Raw genomic sequence first — 23,160 nt, 5'->3', positions numbered from 1 at the left:
TATATAAAAAAAATCATGATAATAGGAACCCTATAGTATATAAAACTCCCTCCCCGTACAGCAAAAACAAGTGATTAGACACACACACACACACACACACACACACACACACACACACACACACACACACCATATCCCGTTTCAGACCAAAAGACACTATAATCAAGACAATAATGTAGCGTAAGTAAGGAAGTAGTAGACACTACGGTCCTCCATACACTAGGGGGTGATGGCTTAGAATTTCTTCATCAACAACATCCACGGCAGAAACGTAATCATTCAAATGAAAACTACACGAGTCGTATCCAGCCAGGGATGAGAATCCTCACCACCAGAGAATTCACACACACACATATACATATCCGTCTGGTTCAGCGGGTGTCGGGCGGCGGGCGTCTGCTACAGATAATCCGCCACTCACAGATCGGGCCATATCTCAAGGCAGGGCGCCCGGTCGTTACCGAGGCCCGGCTATACAGTATTTTATTTTTAACGTCCTCCAATGGTGCAAAAGAGCTCGTGATCTGGAAGTACACACTGAGGAAACACGGGAATGGATCGCCCGCCGCTAAAATACCGCTCCTCCTTTAACACCACCAAACCACATCGCACTGATCACTTACCCGCGCGGGAAACCCATATTATCTCCGGACACCCGGGTGTACAAACGGCCAGAGCCCTCACGTCTCGCATGCACGGGGAGGTGATGACACCCATAACCACGCAGGTCTCCGCTTCCTCCGACACCATTAACGCAAAACGAGGACGGACCACCGGAGGCGGGAAAACGATATAAAGAGGAACGATACGATATCGTCTGCAGGGGCCGGCGAGCGTCTGGCCACGGCGCCGTAATGAGCGTTGCTGTATCCCCGCCGAAAGGAGCAGAAAAAGAGGCACTACATTCTTTAAGTAGATTTATACGCACTTAATTGGTGGAAGAGAGGCATTCTTGCATAAACTTGGCCCAGCCCCGGGGCTCAGCCTCGACTGGTGTCGGCCGGGTGGCTGTCTGGCCCGGCCCTGTACCTCCACATCATGGTCACGCCTTTTCGTCTGTACTGCTGATACGGACTTGTCCGAGGATAACCGTACGCATAAGACATTCCTTCACGTTTTGACGAGATACGGGTTTGCACGGTCTACACAGTTCTTACACACACACACACACACACACACACACACGATATATATGTATATATATATATATATATATATATATATATATATATATATATATATATATATATATATATATATATAAATGTGAATAAGAGCAAGGTAATTAGGTACAGTAGGGGTGAGGGTCAAGTCAATTGGGAGGTAAGTTTGAATGGAGAAAAACTGGAGGAAGTAAAGTGTTTTAGATATCTGGGAGTGGATCTGGCAGCGGATGGAACCATGGAAGCGGAAGTGGATCATAGGGTGGGGGAGGGGGCGAAAATCCTGGGAGCCTTGAAGAATGTGTGGAAGTCGAGAACATTATCTCGGAAAGCAAAAATGGCTATGTTTGAAGGAATAGTGGTTCCAACAATGTTGTATGGTTGCGAGGCGTGGGCTATGGATAGAGTTGTGCGCAGGAGGATGGATGTGCTGGAAATGAGATGTTTAAGGACAATGTGTGGTGTGAGGTGGTTTGATCGAGTAAGTAACGTAAGGGTAAGAGAGATGTGTGGAAATAAAAAGAGCGTGGTTGAGAGAGCAGAAGAGGGTGTTTTGAAATGGTTTGGGCACATGGAGAGAATGAGTGAGGAAAGATTGACCAAGAGGATATATGTGTCGGAGGTGGAGGGAACCAGGAGAAGTGGGAGACCAAATTGGAGGTGGAAAGATGGAGTGAAAAAGATTTTGAGTGATCGGGGCCTGAACATGCAGGAGGGTGAAAGGAGAGCAAGGAATAGAGTGAATTGGAGCGATGTGGTATACCGGGGTTGACGTGCTGTCAGTGGATTGAATCAAGGCATGTGAAGCGTCTGGGGTAAACCATGGAAAGCTGTGTAGGTATGTATATTTGCGTGTGTGGACGTATGTATATACATGTGTATGGGGGTGGGTTGGGCCATTTCTTTCGTCTGTTTCCTTGCGCTACCTCGCAAACGCGGGAGACAGCGACAAAGTATAATAATAAAAAAAAATATATATATATCCCTGGGGATAGGGGAGAAAGAATACTTCCCACGTATTCCCTGCGTGTCGTAGAAAGCGACTAAAAGGGAAGGGAGCGGGGGGGCTGGAAATCCTCCCCTATCGGTTTTTTTTTTTTTTTTTTATTTTCCAAAAGAAGGAACAGAGAAGGGGGCCAGGTGAGGATAATCCCTCAAAGGTCTAGTCCTCTGTTCTTAACGCTACCTTGCTAATGCGGGAAATGGCGAATAGTATGAAAAGAAAAAGATATATATATATATATATATATATATATATATATATATATATATATATATATATATATGTGAGTAATGTGGCAGTTGAGGGAATAATTGGTATGCATGGGGTGTTCAGTGTTGTAAATGGAAATGGTGAAGAGCTTGTAGATTTATGTGCTGAAAAAGGACTGATGATTGGGAATACCTGGTTTAAAAAGCGAGATATACATAAGTATACTTATGTAAGTAGGAGAGATGGCCAGAGAGCGTTATTGGATTACGTGTTAATTGACAGGCGTGCGAAAGAGAGACTTTTGGATGTTAATGTGCTGAGAGGTGCAACTGGAGGGATGTCTGATCATTATCTTGTGGAGGCTAAGGTGAAGATTAGTATGGGTTTTCAGAAAAGAGGAGTGAATGTTGGGGTGAAGAAGGTGGTGAGAGTAAGTGAGCTTGGGAAGGAGACCTGTGTGGGGAAGTACCAGGAGAGACTGTGTACAGAATGGAAAAAGGTGAGAACAATGGAAGTAAGGGGAGTGGGGGAGGAATGGGATGTATTTAGGGAATCAGTGATGGATTGCGCAAAAGATGCTTGTGGCATGAGAAGAGTGGGAGGTGGGCTGTTTAGAAAGGGTAGTGAGTGGTGGGATGAAGAAGTAAGAGTATTAGTGAAAGAGAAGAGAGAGGCATTTGGACGATTTTTGCAGGGAAAAAATGCAATTGAGTGGGAGAAGTATAAAAGAAAGAGACAGGAGGTCAAGAGAAAGGTGCAAGAGGTGAAAAAAAGGGCAAATGAGAGTTGGGGTGAGAGACTATCAGTAAATTTTAGGGAGAATAAAAAGATGTTCTGGAAGGAGGTAAATAGGGTGCGTAAGACAAGGGAGCAAATGGGAACTTCAGTGAAGGGCGTAAATGGGGAGGTGATAACAAGTAGCGGTGATGTGAGAAGGAGATGGAATGAGTATTTTGAAGGTTTGTTGAATGTGTCTGATGACAGAGTGGCAGATATAGGGTGTTTTGGTCGAGGTGGTGTGCAAAGTGAGAGGGTTAGGGAAAATGATTTGGTAAACAGAGAAGAGGTAGTAAAAGCTTTGCGGAAGATGAAAGCCGGCAAGGCAGCAGGTTTGGATGGTATTGCAGTGGAATTTATTAAGAAAGGGGGTGACTGTATTGTTGACTGGTTGGTAAGGTTATTTAATGTATGTATGACTCATGGTGAGGTGCCTGAGGATTGGCGGAATGCGTGCATAGTGCCATTGTACAAAGGCAAAGGGGATAAGAGTGACTGCTCAAATTACAGAGGTATAAGTTTGTTGAGTATTCCTGGTAAATTATATGGGAGGGTATTGATTGAGAGGGTGAAGGCATGTACAGAGCATCAGATTGGGGAAGAGCAGTGCGGTTTCAGAAGTGGTAGAGGATGTGTGGATCAGGTGTTTGCTTTGAAGAATGTATGTGAGAAATACTTAGAAAAGCAAATGGATTTGTATGTAGCATTTATGGATCTGGAGAAGGCATATGATAGAGTTGATAGAGATGCTCTGTGGAAGGTATTAAGAATATATGGTGTGGGAGGCAAGTTGTTAGAAGCAGTGAAAAGTTTTTATCGAGGATGTAAGGCATGTGTACGTGTAGGAAGAGAGGAAAGTGATTGGTTCTCAGTGAATGTAGGTTTGCGGCAGGGGTGTGTGATGTCTCCATGGTTGTTTAATTTGTTTATGGATGGGGTTGTAAGGGAGGTAAATGCAAGAGTCCTGGAAAGAGGGGCAAGTATGAAGTCTGTTGGGGATGAGAGAGCTTGGGAAGTGAGTCAGTTGTTGTTCGCTGATGATACAGCGCTGGTGGCTGATTCATGTGAGAAACTGCAGAAGCTGGTGACTGAGTTTGGTAAAGTGTGTGGAAGAAGAAAGTTGAGAGTAAATGTGAATAAGAGCAAGGTTATTAGGTACAGTAGGGGTGAGGGTCAAGTCAATTGGGAGGTGAGTTTGAATGGAGAAAAACTGGAGGAAGTGAAGTGTTTTAGATATCTGGGAGTGGATCTGTCAGCGGATGGAACCATGGAAGCGGAAGTGGATCATAGGGTGGGGGAGGGGGCGAAAATTCTGGGAGCCTTGAAAAATGTGTGGAAGTCGAGAACATTATCTCGGAAAGCAAAAATGGGTATGTTTGAGGGAATAGTGGTTCCAACAATGTTGTATGGTTGCGAGGCGTGGGCTATGGATAGAGATGTGCGCAGGAGGATGGATGTGCTGGAAATGAGATGTTTGAGGACAATGTGTGGTGTGAGGTGGTTTGATCGAGTAAGTAACGTAAGGGTAAGAGAGATGTGTGGAAATAAAAAGAGCGTGGTTGAGAGAGCAGAAGAGGGTGTTTTGAAATGGTTTGGGCACATGGAGAGAATGAGTGAGGAGAGATTGACCAAGAGGATATATGTGTCGGAGGTGGAGGGAACGAGGAGAAGAGGGAGACCAAATTGGAGGTGGAAAGATGGAGTGAAAAAGATTTTGTGTGATCGGGGCCTGAACATGCAGGAGGGTGAAAGGAGGGCAAGAAATAGAGTGAATTGGAGTCATGTGGTATACAGGGGTTGACGTGCTGTCAGTGGATTGAAGCAAGGCATGTGAAGCGTCTGGGGTAAACCATGGAAAGCTGTGTAGGTATGTATATTTGCGTGTGTGGACGTGTGTATGTACATGTGTATGGGGGGGGGGGGGGGCCCATTTCTTTCGTCTGTTTCCTTGCGCTACCTCGCAAACGCGGGAGACAGCGACAAAGTATAAAAAAAAAAAAAAAAAAATATATATATATATATATATATATATATATATATATATATACATATATATACATATATATACATATATATATATATATATATATATATATATATATATATATATATATATATATATATATATATATATATATACACAAAGATTTATTGATGAAAACAATCTTGGAATTACATCATTCGTTGTGATGGTTCATGATAGGTTAGGTTAACACTGCTCCAGTGCCAGTCTAAGTTCTCAAGGTACTCATCAACCCAGTGACAACAGTGAACTATCTCTCAATGTTTATATGCCTTTTTAAACTCCTGTGTGCTTCCTACATTTACTAAATTCTGACATTCAGTTTATTCGATTCTTCTCGCTTGTGCTGATGATGTGAATCTTTTTACATCCTTTCTAACCTCTTCTATAACTTCATCTTATGACCTCTGGTACTTCTGTATCTCTTCGTAATTCAAATAACTGTCCATGTTCTACTTCATCAATCTCGTTATAAAAACTTCAATGTTGTGATCAGGTCACGCCTCACTCTGCTCTCTTCCACAGCGGGCAAATTGTACAGGGAGGGAGTTATATATTTGTGGGACCGGTTCTCTTGAACGTGTGTGTGTGTGTGTGTGTGTGTGTGTGTGTGTGTGTGTGTGTGTGTGTGTGTGTGTGTGTGTGTGCGTGTGCGCGCGCGCGCGCGTGTGTGTGTGTACGTGTATGTATGTGTGTGTGTGTGTGTTGTGTTGTGTTGTGTTGTGTTGTGTTGTGTTCTGTGTGTGTGTGTGTGTGTGTGTGTGTGTGTGTGTGTGTGTGTGTGTGTGTGTGTGTACATAAAGAGTAAACCCATGGTACACCGAACAACTGAATTAACTCTACAGATAATCCACGAGCAGACACACTCGCGTCACCACGCCCAACACCACCATCAGAACCAACAGTTGAACTACGGTCACCACAGTCCATGTCCACTTTACAGCCTGACAGAACAAAGAAAAAAATCTTTGTTCTAATTCCGTGCCAAAATGATGACAAACGTGTCCATCCCAAGTTTTAAAATCCCAAGTTTCAGTGACATGTTTGGAGAACAGTTCTCCATAGATTAGCTAGGTTATATACATCAATGTATATGTACACCATAATACATGTTAGTCAGGTGACGCAGTGTGCAAGTTTGGAGAACAGTTCTCCATAGATTAGCTAGGTTACATACATCAATGTATATGTACATCATAATATATGTTAGTCAAGTGACGCAGTGTGTGCAAGTCATCGCACACAAACCGAAGACAGAAAGCTTAACCTCAGTACAAATCGGCCGCTTATCTTCTCCCGCATAGAAGAAAAGCTGCAGGCGGAACTTGGTTAGAGTTATTGATGTAAAATAAACAAAGTTTTTACAATAGCAATTCCTGACCCCAACAGGCTTAAAAAAAAAAATCATTAAGGAACTTTCTTTCTTCAGAGTAAAGAAAGTTCACTGAGGAAGTTTAGTTGGGACAGGTGATCAATGAGGAACAAGAGTTCTCACAGAAAAGTTTAAAAGGTCATAATGGCTGTCAACATCTGATGTATGATCTCAAAATATCAACTGGGGTTCCGTTACGACACGAGAAACCGTATGTGGAACTTGGCCACGCACGCAGGGCGGGAATTGCAAGGCTGGAGGAGGACCTCCACCATAAACTCCAGCTGACCAGGGCGTTAGTGGCCTTGACCTTTATCTGTTCATCACAGTGTTCGGATTCCATCGTTCTTGGTCTTGTACTGTTGACACAAGTGTTCGGATTCCATCGTTCTTGGTCTTGTACTGCTGACACAAGCGATCGGATTCCATCGTTCTTGGTCTTGTACTGCTGACACAAGCGATCGGATTCCATCGTTCTTGATCTTGTACTGCTGACACAAGTGATCGGATTCCATCGTTCTTGGTCTTGTACTGCTGACACAAGTGATCGGATTCCATCGTTCTTGGTCTTGTACTGTTGACACAAGTGATCGGATTCCATCGTTCTTGGTCTTGTACTGCTGACACAAGTGTTCGGATTCCATCGTTCTTGATCTTGTACTGGTGACACAAGTGTTCGGATTCCATCGGTTTTGGTCCTGTGCTGTTGACATAGTGTTCGGATACCACAGGTGTTGGCTTTGATCTCCCAACTCAAACCAACAACGCTTCTTTCCTTGCCTTAGAAGAAACTCCAGAACTTATGTTTTGGCAAGAGTTGGAGAGCTCCAATTGCAAGAGTGTAAAGGAAAATGGTAACAGATAGAAAAGCGTACACAGAAACACAAATACATATAAATGAAAAAAAAAAAAGAAAGATAAATAGATGGGCTTCACAAAACCGAAGAAACAAAAGCTCTTATCTGCAAATAAGAGATCCCTTCCACTGTTGTTCCTTTAACCATCAACAAAAGTTTACTGTTCTTAAATAGATAAGCCCTTACGAGTTTATCCTTAATGATCTATGATCTGATACATCACTTCCAACAGAAATGCCATCTCGCAGCACAACGATCCTACAGTCAGAGAACAACTAACAGTCCTTATATCAACTTCAACACAGTATCTTTACAACTCCTGCCACCAGCAAGTCTCTACGCATTAAATAAAACCATCCATCCTAACCAATTCCAGAACTCTGGGTCTCAGCCGCCCCTGGGCCTTCTGGAAGGCTAGCGATCTCGAAAACAGATTCGCTGAAGACAATCTCGCCTTGTACAATCCCTTACATCACTCTCCCACCTGGAAAACTATTCTGGAATGCCCTCCTTAAATACCCCGCCACCTGAAATATCTTGGGACCCCTGTCCAAACTTTCTGCCCCTTGAAACATCACCTTCGAAAAGCTATTCCAAAATCCCAGCAATGTACAGTGCGTTACCTTGGAACGTTCCGGGCCCTGAGACACACCATGGATTACTCTCCAACGATAAGGAATGTCGCCCGGTTCCCTCACCCAACGCTACGTTTCACGGTGTCGTGTCTGCGACACACAACCATGGAGCACCTTGCTGGCAGAAACGTTATCGGATATTGTGTTCCCATCCGATGGAAACACGGATGACTTTCCTGCCTGAGGAAGTGCCGTGGACTGATCAGTCATACAGGAAGAGCTCTTACTGCCTCGATCTGCCTCTTACAACATCATGTGATACTGCCATTAGAAAAAAAATGTTATTGGAGGGAGGGTTGTCCCCACACATGTATCATCATATAACACTGTCCACTCCCGGAAGACAGCGTGAAATGCCTCTTCTAGAACACTGTACAACATGCCATGACACGTTCCAGCCACACCGCCGTTCTGGAACGCCCCACTGGAACACCACCCAACTTTTATCTTTTCCTTGCGACGATTCAGAACGGCCGAGCGTAATCTGGGCCTCCTGATTATCGTGGCGGTGGCAGAGACATTAAGGTGAATTTTTATCTCGAGAGCTGCGAGATTGATTGATTCCTAAGAGTCCCGGGGGAGGCCCAGAGATTTTCGCTCGAGGGAATCGAGTTTAATGGTTGTCGAGCACAGCAGAACTTGCTTATCAATATAACTTCAACTGCTTAATTGACTCTGATAATGTCGCAAGGATCGGGAGTAAATACTTAGCCTACAGTTCCTGTACAATGTATATTTATTTAACAGATCTAAGAAAAAGATCTAAGAAAAAACACACACACACACACACACACATATATATATATATATATATATATATATATATATATATATATATATATATATATATATATATATATATGGGAGGCAAGTTGTTAGAAGCAGTGAAAAGTTTTTATCGAGGACGTAAGGCATGTGTACGTGTAGGAAGAGAGGAAAGTGATTGGTTCTCAGTGAATGTAGGTCTGCGGCAGGGATGTGTGATGTCTCCATGGTTAATTTGTTTATGGATGGAGTTGTTAGGGAGGTGAATGCAAGAGTTTTGGAAAGAGGGGCAAGTATGAAGTCTGTTGGGGATGAGAGAGCTTGGGAAGTGAGTCAGTTGTTGTTCGCTGATGATACAGCGCTGGTGGCTAATTCATGTGAGAAACTGCAGAAGCTGGTGACTGAGTTTGGTAAAGTGTGTGAAAGAAGAAAGTTAAGAGTAAATGTGAATAAGAGCAAGGTTATTAGGTACAGTAGGGTTGAGGGTCAAGTCAATTGGGAGGTAAGTTTGAATGGAGAAAAACTGGAGGAAGTAAAGTGTTTTAGATATCTGGGAGTGGATCTGGCAGCGGATGGAACCATGGAAGCGGAAGTGGATCATAGGGTGGGGGAGGGGGCGAAAATTCTGGGAGCCTTGAAGAATGTGTGGAAGTCGAGAACATTATCTCGGAAAGCAAAAATGGCTATGTTTGAAGGAATAGTGGTTCCACAATGTTGTATGGTTGCGAGGCGTGGGCTATGGATAGAGTTGTGCGCAGGAGGATGGATGTGCTGGAAATGAGATGTTTGAGGACAATGTGTGGTGTGAGGTGGTTTGATCGAGTAAGTAACGTAAGGGTGAGAGAGATGTGTGGAAATAAAAAGAGCGTGGTTGAGAGAGCAGAAGAGGGTGTTTTGAAATGGTTTGGGCACATGGAGAGAATGAGTGAGGAAAGATTGACCAAGAGGATATATGTGTCGGAGGTGGAGGGAACGAGGAGAAGTGGGAGACCAAATTGGAGGTGGAAAGATGGAGTGAAAAAGATTTTGTGTGATCGGGGCCTGAACATGCAGGAGGGTGAAAGGAGGGCAAGGAATAGAGTGAATTGGATCGATGTGGTATACCGGGGTTGACGTGCTGTCAGTGGATTGAATCAGGGCATGTGAAGCGTCTGGGGTAAACCATGGAAAGCTGTGTAGGTATGTATATTTGCGTGTGTGGACGTATGTATATGCATGTGTATGGGGGTGGGTTGGGCCATTTCTTTCGTCTGTTTCCTTGCGCTACGTCGCAAACGCGGGAGACAGCGGCAAAAAAAAAGAAAAAAATATATATACATATATATATTATCCCTGGGGATAGGGGAGAAAGAATACTTCCCACGTATTCCCTGCGTGTCGTAAAAGGCGGCAAAAAGGGGAGGGAGCGGGGGGCTGGAAATCCTCCCCTCTTGTTTTTTTTTTTTTTTTTATTTTCCAAAAGAAGGAACAGAGAAGGGGGCCAGGTGAGGATATTCCCTCAGAGGCACAGTCCTCTGTTCTTAACGCTACCTTGCTAACGCGGGAAATGGCGAATAGTTTGAAAGAAAGAAAGAAATATATATATATATATATATATATATATATATATATATATATATATATATATATATATATATATATATATATATATATATATATATTCCCCAAAGAAGGAACAGAGAAGGGGGCCAGATGAGGATATTCCCTTAAAAGGCCCAGTCCACTGTTCTTAACGCTACCTCGCTAGCGCGGGAAATGGCGAGTAGTATGAAGTAGTATGAAGAAGAGTATATATATATATATATATATATATAGAGAGAGAGAGAGAGAGAGAGAGAGAGAGAGAGAGAGAGAGAGAGAGAGATACTCGCAATAATCGAAGAAAATGTATCATAATGCTCTCATTTACCAATAGATACCCAAGAAATACGATGAAAATATCAAATAAAGCTTTAAACTTGTCTTAAATTTCCAGCTTAATTAATAGGTCATGAAGATGACCAAACGATATTCTAACGCCAGATTTGTGTTCAGCACGAAAAATAGGTTTGGAAGGAAATCTATATTTCTGATAAAAAAAAAAATAATAATAATTGCCAGTTATATCTTAGCTCAAAAAACGTTTTCTTTCAAAATTGAAACAACATATTCACACGCCTCTATACTTGAAATAATCATGGAAAACACAGCATAATGCTCTCATTTACCGATATATACCTAGGAAATACGATGAAAATATCAAATAATGCTCTAAGTTTGTCTTAAATTTACAGCTCAAATAACAGGTCATAAAGGCGACCAAACGAGATTCTAACCCCAGATTTGTATTCAGCATGAAAAACTCCTTAAAACGAAGTTTTGAAGGAAATCTATGTTTCTGATAGAAAAAAAAATACTAAAAATTGCAGACTATATTTTAGCTCAAAAATTTTTTTCTTTCAAAGTTTAATAGAAAATATTCAAACACATCTATAATCGAAATAATCAAAGAAAATATATCATAATGCTCTCAGTTACCGATAGATGCCAAGTAAATAGCATGCAAATTATTAGAATATGCTTCAAAATTGTCTTCCTTTAACAGATTGAGTAAAGATCATAAAGACGAAAACCCAATCATCAACCCCAGATGTGTATTCAGCATGAAAATAGTCCTTATATATAAGGAGGTTTTGAAGGAAATCTAATTTTCCGATAAAAAAAATACTAAAAATTGCAGGTTCAGGGTATATTTCAGCTCAAAAAAAAATTTTCTTTCATAACTGAAACAGAACATATTCAAACACCTCTATACATGAAATAATCATGAAAATACAGCATAATGCTCTCATTTACCGATAGATACCCAGGTAATACAATGAAAATATCAGATAATGCTTTAAATTTGTCTTAAATTTACAGCTTAATTAATAGATCATAAAGACGACCAAACGATATTCTAACCCCAGATGAGAAAGTCCTTATATTAAGGTTTTGTAGGAAATCTATTTTGCTGATAAAAAAAAATACTAAAAATTGCAGGTATAGTTCAGGGTATATTTTAGCTCAAAAAACTAGGCTATGATCGCTATGTTGCACAATTAGGTTCGGTAAAATGCTATCTGCTGGTTGTGCGAGCCTGATGGGAAATGACCGGTGTAGACCCCGTTGCTCACCAACATGAGACGAAGGGTATTCGAGTACATAGTATTCGAATAGTCATTTCTCTATTAGGGACGATCATAGCCTAGCTTAGCGCTCCTGCCTGCGTGGGCAGGGATCCCGGATTCGATCCTGGCTGTTGGAGGTTTGTATGTTATATGAAAGTGCTCGTTTATATGCACTTTGTTCGTGTGCGTGTGTGTGTGCGTGTATATATATATATATATATATATATATATATATATATATATATATATATATATATATATATATATATATATATTTTTTATTATTATTATACTTTGTCGCTGTCTCCCGCGTTTGCGAGGTAGCGCAAGGAAACAGACGAAAGAAATGGCCCAACCCCCCCCCCCCCATACACATGTATATACATACGTCCACACATGCAAATATACATACCTACACAGCTTTCCATGGTTTACCCCAGACGCTTCACATGCCTTGATTCAATCCACTGACAGCACGTCAGCCCCGGTATACCACATCGCTCCAATTCACTCTATTCCTTGCCCTCCTTTCACCCTCCTGCATGTTCAGGCCCCGATCACACAAAATCTTTTTCACTCCATCTTTCCACCTCCAATTTGGTCTCCCTCTTCTCCTCGTTCCCTCCACCTCCGACACATATATCCTCTTGGTCAATCTTTCCTCACTCATCCTCTCCATGTGCCCAAACCACTTCAAAACACCCTCTTCTGCTCTCTCAACCACGCTCTTTTTATTTCCACACATCTCTCTTACCCTTACGTTACTCACTCGATCAAACCACCTCACACCACACATTGTCCTCAAACATCTCATTTCCAGCACATCCATCCTCCTGCGCACAACTCTATCCATAGCCCACGCCTCGCAACCATACAACATTGGTGGAACCACTATTCCTTCAAACATACCCATTTTTGCTTTCCGAGATAATGTTCTCGACTTCCACACATTCTTCAAGGCCCCCAGAATTTTCGCCCCCTCCCCCACCCTATGATCCACTTCCGCTTCCATGGTTCCATCCGCTGACAGATCCACTCCCAGATATCTAAAACACTTCACTTCCTCCAGTTTTTCTCCATTCAAACTCACCTCCCAATTGACTTGACCCTCAACCCTACTGTACCTAATAACCTTGCTCTTATTCACATTTACTCTTAACTTTCTTCTTCCACACACTTTACCAAACTCAGTCACCAGCTTCTGCAGTTTCTCACATGAATCAGCCACCAGCGCTGTGTCATCAGCGAACAACAACTGACTCACTTCCCAAGCTCTCTCATCCCCAACAGACTTCATACTTGCCCCTCTTTCCAAAACTCTTGCATTTACCTCCCTAACAACCCCATCCATAAACAAATTAAACAACCATGGAGACATCACACACCCCTGCCGCAAACCTACATTCACTGAGAACCAATCACTTTCCTCCCTTCCTACACGTACACATGCCTTACATCCTCGATAAAAACTTTTCACTGCTTCTAACAACTTTCCTCCCACACCATATATTCTTAATACCTTCCACAGAGCATCTCTATCAACTCTATCATATGGTGAGGTGCCTGAGGATTGGCGGAATGCGTGCATAGTGCCATTGTACAAAGGCAAAGGGGATAAGAGTGAGTGCTCAAATTACAGAGGTATAAGTTTGTTGAGTATTCCTGGTAAATTATATGGGAGGGTATTGATTGAGAGGGTGAAGGCATGTACAGAGCATCAGATTGGGAAAGAGCAGTGTGGTTTCAGAAGTGGCAGAGGATGTGTGGATCAGGTGTTTGCTTTGAAGAATGTATGTGAGAAATACTTAGAAAAGCAAATGGATTTGTATGTAGCATTTATGGATCTGGAGAAGGCATATATATATATATATATATATATATATATATATATATATATATATATATATATATATATATACATATATATATATATATATATATATATATATATATATATATATATATATAATTAGATAGACAGAAAGATATATGTAAAAATACATACATCACACAGATAGATGTGTGTATGTGTGTGTGTGTGTGTGTGTGTGTGTGTGTGTGTGTGTGTGTGTGTCGATGTTTTACACACACACACACACACACACACACACACACACACACACACACACACACACTCCATCATTTCCCATCACGAGTCAATCGTGGGCCGCAATAGTTGAAACAGCGGCGCCGCGCCCCAACCCTCCCCCCTCCACCCCTTTGTCTTTGCTAATGAATTGGCGGGAAAAATGGGGACGGAGGCGCGATTTCCAATCTTGTGGGCCGTCAGGGATTTGCGATTCAGTAATTAACAAAAATTCAAATTAATCCTTCCCTAGCTGCTGCTGGCTGGTGGTGGCTCCTGTTCTCTTCGGCTCAGCCTGGCTCTCCCAGTGAGACAACAGGAGCAATACCGTGGAACAAATGTATACATATCCTATATCATTTGCATAATGACTGCTAATTAGTTAACTAAGCCATTAACGAATACGTAACATTACTTCAGTATACGGGCATAACATTACCCCCATTATCCGTCTCATACATTTATCCATGCGGCACAGTAAAAGCAGTACCCACTCCATGAATGAAGCCATTATCCGTACAGCACATTAAGCCAGTATCCATATCGTACATTAAGTCAGCATCCACACCATACACTAAGATAATAACCACAACATACACGTTAGCGAGATATTACTTTATATACATATCATTAGTGATCCTTCACACAAGGCGAGTGGCTGGTAAGCGTTGAGCACTTAATTCTCACCAGCCACGCACCCCGTGTGAAGTGCACACTGACCCCTCACCAGCCACGCACCTCGTGTGAAGTGTACACTGGCCCCTCACCAACCATGCACCCAGTGTGAAGTGTACACTGACCCCTCACCAGCCACGCACCCCGTGTGAAGTGCACACTGACCCCTCACCAGCCACGCACCTCGTGTGAAGTGTACACTGGCCCCTCACCAACCACGCACCCCGTGTGAAGTGTACACTGACCCCTCACCAGCCACACACCCCGTGTGAAGTGCACACTGACCCCTCACCAGCCACGCACCTCGTGTGAAGTGTACACTTACCCCTCACCAGACACGTAAACCGTGTGAAGTTTACACTCAATCCTTACTCACCACGCACCCCGTATGATGTGTACACCATATCCTCCTTAACTTTGAACCTCATGTGAAGTGTACACTTAACCCCACCAACCAACCACGCACCCTCTGTGCAGTGTACACTTCATCCTCACCAATGTCGCTGCTTGTGTAAAGTGTACGTCCACTTCAGAAAGAGTGCGTGATTAACGAAAATGAAGTGTACACTGTAAAATGGTCTCTAGTCGACGAGTAACAGTGTCCATGAGTATATCATCAAGACATGTTTACTCCTACGTATGTGAGAGAGTCCATCAAGAAACAGACGCGCCAATGATGCTCTCCATGCAGAAAAATATCGACTCAATACTCCGTCACCACAACCCACACCTTTAATTCTCTGTCTTTTACATACTGTGGCGTAAACCTCAACAGTCAGCCTCGAAGATTCTCGAAAGTCCCTACCGTGAAGGTGCCCTTCGGGTGCTACACCTCCCTGTAGCACAGGTTGCTCTATGTCAGACAACACTGCCATTGTATCATGATGGTTTCTGGAAATCCTCTCCGAGTGTGGCTTGATATTCGTAACAAGAGTCTTAAGGTAGGCTGAAGCTTTCTACACCGGACTGGTGAAATCATTCCTTAACGTTAACAGAACAATCTATTGCATTAACATTCTCATTCCAGTAACAGGCAAAGACAACTATTCAGTGCAGTAGATCCCACAGTGTATAGCAATGGTGCAGGTATTTTTCTTGGCTGAAAAACAGCAAGAACAAGGAATTCCTCCAAACTAAGTGGGACGACACGAAACATCCATTTCAGGTTAAATGAAATCTAGCAAGACTTCTACGGGAGCTTCAGGAAGATGTTTTATCACATCATAGTGTATTTCATCCTTCCTTGAAGCAGCAGATTAAGGAAAAGATAAATGCTGATATCATCTCTCTCAGACGGCATGGCTTATCAAATTCCTCTTCGTTATGAGAGGAGACAGGAGAAGATAAGGGTTTTCTTCGTCTGATTTCTTGGAACTCCCAACGTTTGGCTCAGAGTCTCAGCTTTGAATGCAGCCAACAACTACATACAAGATACATATTAGTAAACACTTAGCACTCAGAATACACACAAATGTACACACACACACACACACACACACACACACACACACACACACGTACATCCCCCCCTTCTCAAGTGATGAGCCCCAACCCCTCCCCGGCTAGCAGCAGCCTCACTAGAAGCAGCTGCCAGCAACAGATCAATAAACGGTAAGCGCCAACAGATGACCCAGCTTATTGTGCGACCCTTCAGCGGTGATCAATTATTCATCTATTAAGATAAAACCTCTGAACGCTCTATGACCCAATCAGCCATGACGCTGCTGCCCGCCACCCACCTGTAGGGGAGGGAGACTGGGCGAGCCGGGCCGTCTGGGAACCAGTACTGCTGCTGCTGCTGCTGAACACTTCAGGTGTACCACAGCCACGGTGCATCCCCCGCCACCCGTGTGGGTACTGCTGCTGTTAATGAGCACCTTCAGGTACACTACAGCCGCGGTACACCATACATACGTCCCTTACCACAGTGCGTCTCCATCCATGCATTTGTGAACGGTGTTCGCACCTGTATACCCCACGATCATAGTTCTCATTCAGTTATGGTACCCCACTCCAAGCATACACACACACACACACACACACACATACACACACACACACACACACACACATACAAATTCCGTAGATGATCTGATACATGGCTGAGCAAATGTAAGGAGAGTGGGACACTGAAAAAAAAAATAAGGTCTCAATGTGAAAATCATACAGGAGGGAACAAGCTGCGGGAAGCAATGTTGGAGTTGACATCGTCTCTACCCTGCCGCCAAAGCCTAGACCTAAGCTGAACAGTGATAGACAAACTGACTGCTGGCAAATATCAGGATAGCTTTCAAGTACATGGATAAAGAAATATTCTGCAAACTGTCCATAATTTTTGCGAGGCCAAAACTAAAGTATACTTAACTCTGGTCACCGCACTTGTATACAAGCACAAAGAACTAACAGAGAGGGTACAAAGGAGGGTATTAAAAGATGGTCCAAGAAATAAGTGAGCCGAATCACATCGAGAGGTGAGAGGTGATACCTTTGTCCACCGCGAAGAGAGGAGAGTAAGGGGTGACCTGATCATACCTTCACGTTTTCAAATCAGTTTGATGTCAGCATTAAACAGATTTCCGAGGGTGGCAAAGAAAGTAATGTCCATCCCTCCAGTACACTACAGTACGGTCCATTCCTACTACAGTGAAGACCCTACCACAGTTCGTTCCTTCTACAGAACAGAACCTGTTACAGTTCTTTCTCACCATAGTACAGACCCAAGTACAGCAAAGATCCTACTACAATACAGACCATGTTACAGTTCATCCCTACTACAATACAGACCATGTTACAGTTCATCCCTACTACAATACAGACCATGTTACAGTTCATCCCTTTTACAATACAAACCCTACTACAGCACAGATGTTACAACAGTGCATCCCCACTACGTAAAGGCCCCGCTACAGTTCATCCCTACTACAGTACAGATCCTGCTGTAGTTCATCCCTGCTACAGTCCAGGTTACAGCATGAGCCAGAGTTCTCACCCAGCGCCTGGGTGAGAACCCTCCTCACTCTACACCTGCCACATTACAGTCCTCCCACCAGTCATCATACATACTGTACCGCGTCCCCATCCCTCCTACTCCTCTTGGTCCATCTCAGGCCACGGTACCGTCCGACCCACACGGTGCACCCCTCTTCAGAGTGTACCTTCCGACCGCCAGAAGAGTGAGGGAGGGAGGGAAGAGAGGGAGGGAGGAAAGAGTGCGTGCAGGGGTGGTGGAGACCAGACCACGAGCGCCAAACCCCAGGCGGTAAACCACCAACCCCCCTCGCACGAACGTCGCACACCACACCTAAACCAAGTTACCCCTGGCAATTATATCGACAGATCCACCTCAAAACCGAAGATTCTGACCCTTGAGAGCGCAAACGCCCACCGGGTAACACACCACCCTCCACCCTATGAATTATGCACTCGCCTGCCCTCCACACAGATGACCGGTTAATCTCGGGTACAATTACGGTTCACCTCCGCCCTCGACCCGACCTTTGGAGCAGATGCCGAAGCAAACAATCACCGAATAAACAAACTGTTAGACCACCACCTGGGTATCGATCTTTAAGGGATTTTGGAACGCGAGTAATGAACACACCATTTTCCAATCAAGTATGGCCTTTCCATCACACAAAAGGAAATGAACCACCTCTTTTATTCTGAGTGAAGTCGAATTCTGTCCCGAAAGCGTTTGGTACACACACGTGTTCTGTCATTACGACAGTGGGCGCTGTAAACGTTCCGGGAGTCTTCTGTCGCTGTGCTAACAACAGGCAGTAAGAACTATGAGGAAATAACAGAAAAAGAAAAAAAAGAATCAAGTGTTCCACATGACAGTTAACGAGAGGTTATCACCATAAAATCTGACGCTATACGTCTTATTCTCCAACTGAACATATTTCCTCTTTTAATTCGGACATCTGTAACATCGCGGACTTGGGAAGCAGTAGCCTCGTCATATTCAAGGGAAAACGTAATTTCTACATATTTCCATTCTAAATCCCGCTCTTTTTCTACTGTTCAAATTCGAAACACCATAATTCAACCCTGCAACCATATGAACACGTTGGCCATAACCATGACCTCAACTCTCACGTTGGCCACAACCATAACCTTTACTCTAAGAAACCTCACATGATTAACATGACATCACTTGCTTCTCAAAAGCTGGAGGTGGTGTATAGGCGCCGTAACCGTTCTTAAATGTGAGCAGCCGTGCCATATCTAGTGGGGTCTGATTCGCCAAGTACGGAGCTATGCTTCTACATCTCAGGTAGTCTGATTCGCCCCTTCCATGTACGTTACAATAAAAAAATAAAAGAAAATACAACACGGGTTATACACAGTCTCTATGAAAACATCTAAGCAGACTATCCGGTGCTTAAAATTTGTGTTCTGTACCATACAAGAGTGATCACATCAGGCATATGAGTCGGTTCAAGGAAGAATGGTTTAAACATAGTAACTCCTTAAACATGACGGTATGGCTTTTAGGTATGATGGCGTGACGACTGACCTAACCCTTATGGGTCAGGTCAGAGGCCAGGCCTTTGTATCGTAAGGCTATAAATTAATCAAGGGTCGTAGCATCAAGCTGGTGAGGCTGGAAAGAAAATGGAATATGACGGCCCAAAGCCCAAGGACCAAAGGACAAGATTCCCAACGTCATGGCCTGATATGTCCTTCCATGATGACAAGTGGACTCGTATGTTGTTATCGTATACATAATTAGTGACTGTATGTATCATACGTCTGACAGCCGAGTTAGATTACTTCTCATTGAACTGGCAAAACCAGGTTTAAGGTTTGGCTTCAAATAATCTTCAAGCTATAAACTGATGTGGCAACAGTAATGCAGTATACTGTGTGTCGTGAGAGACACACTGGGTGCCCTCCCATACCAGGCACCGCCACCAAACGTAACCTCCTCCTCCTCCTCCTCTTCCCCGGCACCTCAGGTGCAGTAAATGACTCTTTCCTCGACATCTGCAGTGCAGGGAAGGCTCCCAGCACCTAAGGTTTGAGGCAAGCAGGCTGGTACCCAGTAATGATCACTGCAACACTGTCACTTTTCATTTGTGTAATTACCTACTTGCAGTGTACAGGCAGGGAGGTCTGCTTTCGTTGAGGGCCTCATCTCTTAAATGTTCTCTGCAATCATGCAACTTTTTCAACTCTCACATGCTGTCTACATATACAATTTCATCATACAGTTTATTCCAATCATCCACTAATTCTAAACTATAAAAGCACTTCTTTACATCGTATCTAAAAAGTTTCTTGCTTAATTTCATGTTATGGCCTCTGGTTCTTCAAAGAATTGTTCACTAATGGCTTCATCAAACTGGTTTAAAAACTTAAAGGGTGTGTTCTGGTAACCCCTTACACCTCTCTTCCACGGAGGACAAATGTAAAACCTCTGGGTCTTTCCCTGTAAATCAAATCTCTTATTTCCATTGCCATTTTTGCTGCCCTCCTCTGGACCTCCTCTATTAATTCTTTATGCTTGCTTGAGTGTGATGATCGAACTTAGGAATCATATTCTAGTTATAGCCTAATGTAAGAGGTGAACAGCCTGCTGAATATTTCCTAACAATATACATGAACGCTATTCTAATATTTGTCAGCAGACAGTTTGCCTCCTCTACCATCCTTCCAGTGTAGAACCTCTGGCGATATATGGGGGACGACGTCAACTGTTCAGTTCTTCTCATACACACATTCCTGTAAGATAATATTCTTCTCTGTGTTCCTCCCTCACTGACTTTACATCTACTCTGGAATTTTGACAACCATGTATCTGACCAACTATGGCGTTTGTTTAACTTTTCTTTATGCTTCAACGTGTAAACCTCAGCGCTTTCCACTTCCCTCATGAATGTGGAATCATGAGCAAACATGTTCAGTGTTCAGGTAAGAGTCTGTACTCTTCCACTCCCTTGGCACCTTGCCTTTTACCAGCTACATTGTGATATAAATTATCTTAAGTGGTTTGTCGAGTGCATCTACGGACATCTTCAGCACATATGAAGCATTTCTTAACAAGATTATGAGCCTTATATGGGTCAATATCCTTTAGTATTATGCATATGTCTTCTCTAGCTATTTCAATACCTTCTCTTCATCCCACCTTACTAGTGTTGGTGCTCCAGTATCTTTCACTGTGAAAGCACGCTTGAAGTTGTCATCATATCCTCGCACATCCATACATCATCATGTGTAACTCCTTCTCTCGAAATATCTTCAACAAATTACCGGCTCTCACACCAAAAATTTCCTCCTGATGACTTTATGGATAATTTTGGATTATCCCCCGTCTCGTTCACATCATTCTTAAGGAATTTATATCTGCACATCACGTGCTCCGGTTGAGCAAGTTAACTATACCAGCGACTATGTGAATGCGAATGTTGCAAGCGGTTATAATAAAAAGAGGTTCTAGTGGTTTAGTTCGAGAGTAAGAATCACCTCCCTCTCGATCACCTGAATTAACTTTTAGTTACAATCGGGAGTGCTTATTATAGGGTCACCCCGACATACATGACGGAAGAAAAACAGTGCAAGCTCATGCAAGTCTGAACCACGAAATTTTCGTGAAAAAAAAATCTTAGTTTGTGAAAAGTTAGAAAATAAATTCTAACACAGTCAGAGCCTAGACACTGTGTGGCCAGGCTCTCCCTGCAATGTATGCTCTTTATCAACAACGATGTACTGTAAACTTGAAAACTAATCCAAAAACTTTTTGCCAGCAAAGAGTGTCATGATGAGGGAGCTGCTAAGTGTAGAAGGGTGAGTGACGGGACAGACGAAGTCATCAGACGTGATGTACTTCTTGAGGGAACCTTAGAACGAAATAATGACGAGTCGACAGCAATCAGCGACCTCAATGATCATACAGGCGATTACGCTAAACCTGAAGAAAACTGTGATCCTTCACGGCTTCATATGCATGAAGCAAGAGCTGCAGAAACACTTTGGAGACAGAATAATAATGAGAGTTAATGGGAAGCAAAAACTTTGTTGCATTTCAGAGCACTGCTGCAAGAATTTTGCATATGACCTTCACCATCAACAGCAGCCAGACACAAAGGAAGAGCTTATTAAGAGCGACATGAAGGGTAACAAAACATAGCAAGATACAACCCACTTATATATCTTCCACTGACGGAGCGAACCGAGTTCCTTCCAGAATCGTCATAGAAATTTCTCCAAGACAGACAAGAAATCTTCTCTGGAAATGATGTGAAAGTCAAGCTTGCATCAGTGGGCCAGACGGTCACGCAGGCACCTTGACCCTGCGTGCTTCTGGCGCTACTGCAGGTAGGTCTGGGAATCCAGCTGCATCATCATTCATAACCCAAGTTTCACACCGAGTATATGCAATGTACAAATACCCAAAGATGGTCGTTAATCGTTTCCACGGGGCTGGTCGATAAATGGGTCCCTGCATACATACAGAGAAGTAAAGACGTGATAGATATATACAAAAGTTAAAGACATGGGGCAACACGAGCATAAGACTCCCTCCCCGTAACACACAAACAGCAATCACACCCTCAGGTGCAGTAGGGTATCACGACTTCGACTTTCAGTCCACAAACATACAATCTCTTCATCACATACATGTCACTTGAAGACACGTAACTCAACGACTCGTTCTCCGTAACTCTATATTCAGTGCGGTGAGTCCTACGCTCAATCCCTGCCTCTTGCCAAATCTCGTACTGTGTATACTTTCTCGGAATAGCCACCTCAATGGAGGTACTACCGCCCGGGTATCAGGGTGGTTGGCGACGGCCTGGCATAGAGCCAAAATTTCAGTGGCTGTCAAGTTTCTCCCCTTGACCAAAGCTGTCTTTTCTTTCTACCTCACGCACACAACGATCGCTTGCAATCATGCCACATATACGCGCTCTCTGCATCTCACACATAGTACCTGACAACACGTGAGAGTGAGAAACACGTAATTCCGTGGTAGAAATGATTCTCCCAGGGCGTGGCTCGTAAACACCTCCACAGTGGATTGTGCAACAACTACCGTGTTGTTAAGGCACAGTGTACATGTATCCTAAGTTCACCAACAGTGTTGTTACCACTGGTGTTCTTAACCAGTGTTGTTACCACTGGTGTTCTTAACCAGTCTTGTTACCACTGGTGTTCTTAACCAGTCTTGGTTACCACTGGTGTTCTTAACCAGTGTGGTTACCACTGGTGTTCTTAACCAGTCTTGTTACCACTGGTGTTCTAACCAGTGTTGTTACCACTGGTGTTCTTAACCAGTGTGGTTACCACTGGCGTTCTTCATGGCTTGGAATGGTCTTTTCAGTCATCTCAAGCCCTGCAGACCTGCCACTCACAGGACACTACCCAGCCTCGTCTTCCAAATCCATGGCATAAACCATCACGCCGAGGGAGGGAGGGAGGACCAGGTAGGGAGGTTGA

Source organism: Panulirus ornatus, chromosome 2 (genome assembly GCF_036320965.1).
Source record: "Panulirus ornatus isolate Po-2019 chromosome 2, ASM3632096v1, whole genome shotgun sequence".
Classification (NCBI taxonomy): Eukaryota; Metazoa; Arthropoda; class Malacostraca; order Decapoda; family Palinuridae; genus Panulirus; species Panulirus ornatus.
This window is presented reverse-complemented; position numbering follows the sequence as displayed.